Below are 2861 nucleotides of genomic sequence, written 5' to 3' on the forward strand. Positions count from 1 at the left end.
GGAAATGTTCATACAAGAATCTCAACAGGAACATGCATGTCAGTTGCAAAGATTTAAAAAAAAAAAAAAAAAAGCGTTTAATTAAATGTCACGTTCCAGTTTACTCAGGGTTTCAGCTCGACATTCTGAACACACCTCACTGCAAAAAAACAATAACAATCAGTGTATCGTTAGAGATTTGTTTTACAGTGCGGTCCAAATCCATATGTTTATCATATTGTGCGTTGCATTGCAGGTGTTACCATGGTGACCGACGCCTTGGTGTTGACCAGTGGTGTTTACTATACAGGTTCTTTTTTTTTTTTTTTTTTTTTTTTTTCTTTTTTTCTTTTTCTCCCTTCCTTTTTGAGAAAAGAGTTGTGTATCGAAGCCTCTCTGACTCTCCTAGCATTAGTCAGACAGGGAAAATATTCATCATGGAAAAAAAAACAATGAAAAGGAAAAAAAAACGAGACGTAAATGTCGAAAGGTGGTGCTGAACTTCGTCTTCCACCATTGGATTCGTTCCAAATGGTTTGCAGTTTACTGTTTGTTTGTTTGTGTTCAAAAGAAAACTTGGAGTTGAGTTTTTTTTTTAAATTCGTTTACTTTTTTGCCACTGCTGTTAAACGGCTTTATTATTGACAAGACGGCGACTGTTACTAAGTAGAATGAGTTTTTTGTTTGTTTGTTTTTTTTTGCGCTTTCCTTTTACCTTTTACAAACGGATGAAACAGACGACACCTTGTGTTTAAAACACACTGGGTGTTGTGTCCATACCACACGTCCTGAAACACCACCAAACACGATTCAAGCAGAGAATAAAGATGATGCAGTTGGTTTTGTTAAAGTGTTGAAACCCATTGTTTATTTCAATCGTTTCTTTTTAGTATTTATTGTTATTGTTGTTATTATTATTATTATTATTATTATTATTATTTGTTAAACGTAAACAATTTTTTTGAGAACTGGTTTTAATTTGAAAAATGTAATGCATCACCCCCACCACCACCACCACCACCATTTTTTTTTTAAATTTTGTCTAAAAATAAATAAATAAATAAGTCTTTACTAAAAGTGTAGCAGTATGCAATCGAGTAGAAATAAAGCTTAGAGCAATTTTTTTTCCTTCCACTTCGTATTTCTAAATTAAAATTTTCCATCGTTTGCATCAGTCTTCTTTTCTAGTTTTAATATCGGTGTGAATAATTTTCTGATGCTGTTGCCTTTACGTAAAGACCAACAAAAATGTCTCTGTGTGGTCCGGGACACAGGACGCTCACCTCTTGGCTGGGCTACAAGAGCGTAGACTTGGAGTAAAGAGCGTCATGTTTTTACTTTCCCTCCGTCTATCTTTCACACACAAAGGGCTTTAAAATCGACGAGTACAACATGAGGTAGAACTCTGACAGAGGTCCAGACGATCTCGCTCTATACACGCCTGATCAAGGCGACGTTTACATGGCTAGTGTTTTCTAATCGATGGGTTTATTTGTTTTTCCACGTTTACGTAGACGGACCACCGCACCGTAGCACAGTTTGGCTTTCAAAGCTTCTCTGTTTACATATCGTCATATAGTCAAACCAACAGTTACTGTTCCAGCCTGTGTCTTGGCAATCAGAGGATCGTTTGCTGTCCTCGTCAGTGAAGCGATGACTGTCTATAGCTCACTGCACCAGTGTCTTGTGAAACATGCCTTCGTTCCTGCGAGGCTGAATAGTGTCGTCCATAACGGCGCTGTAGTTTCTCCCCAACTCGCAGGGAGGTGTAGCCTTCCTCGTACGTGCAATCGGACGCCTCGCTCCCTCTGCCTCTGCACGTCTGCCTCTTTCCTTTGGTTCCCCCGTATCCTCCTCCTCTTCCTTATTATTATTATTATTATTATTATTATTATTATTATTTTGTATGTATAGAGCTAATTTTTTTATTTTTGTGTGCAATCTGTATTTTTAAAACGAGCAGAAGCAGGCCAAAGAAGCCGGCCCGTCTGCTCCACTTTGTCACTGCTGTTCCTATATTACTATCCTATAAAATGTATTTTTTTTTTGTATGGATATTTTTATGCTTAAAATTGTGTATACACATGATGATATGTAATTGCAAGTTAACAGCTGGGGGAAAATGTATATGATGGTAATGCTAGATCCAGGTCTACCTTAATTCAATAAAAAAAACCTGTTGAATTGCAAACCTGAGGTGTGTTTAAAACGCTGAGCTTGTGTGTGTGTGTGTGTCTCTGTGTCTCTGTGTGTCTCTGTGTGTCATGTAGTGAATTGGATTCCCTCTACAGGCAGGGATCAGTTCAGGACGGCAGAGGGCACGCTTCAGCTGCGTTCAGACTCGTGCCTCTGCCTGATTGTTGTTGCAGCTTTGAGAACGATTCCTGATCTCAGACCTGTTCAGTGAGCAACACTGGAACATGTTTCTGTAGAAAAACAGAACTGTACTTAGAGGAATCGATGAATGCGATCCTGTTGATTTGTTTCTGGTTACAGCCCAACTCTCATGTAGATTCTCTCCAGAGATTTACACTTAATGTTACACCCTTATCCAAGTCTTCATCAGTAAACTCATCCTCAGACTGGTAGCACAGAAGCTTACAGAACGAAGCCAGTAAAGTCTCCAGTAGGCGTTTCTATCCTGCTACTGGTTGCCATGGTAATAGCGTTTCTCAGTGGGTGGAGCAACTAGCATGAAAATGACCTTAGCATGCCGTATCCGGTTTCTTGCTAAAGTGAAACGTTCTAGAGGGAGATTCGGTGTCGGAGTATAAACATCAGCAGTGTGCTGGTCATCTGCATTGATCACACTTTCTGGTGTCAGACATTCTCTTTTTGTCTCAGGGGAAAAGCTAGTTCAGCGCTCAGATATAATAAAAACT

The 2861-nt window shown here is 39.1% G+C and overlaps 1 protein-coding gene across 1 annotated transcript in view; it reads left to right on the forward strand.

Moving 5' to 3' along the window:
- Nucleotides 1-2170, forward strand: part of LOC132837649 (BTB/POZ domain-containing protein KCTD5-like) — an 11890-nt gene extending 9720 nt beyond the window's left edge. The window contains exon 6 of the mRNA XM_060857421.1: nt 1-2170. This exon is cut by the window's left edge and continues 143 nt beyond it. The gene's annotated coding sequence lies outside the window, so the exon portion shown is untranslated.
- The last annotated feature ends 691 nt before the right edge of the window (nt 2171-2861 follow it).

This window comes from Tachysurus vachellii, chromosome 21 (genome assembly GCF_030014155.1).
Source record: "Tachysurus vachellii isolate PV-2020 chromosome 21, HZAU_Pvac_v1, whole genome shotgun sequence".
Lineage (NCBI taxonomy): Eukaryota > Metazoa > Chordata > Actinopteri > Siluriformes > Bagridae > Tachysurus > Tachysurus vachellii.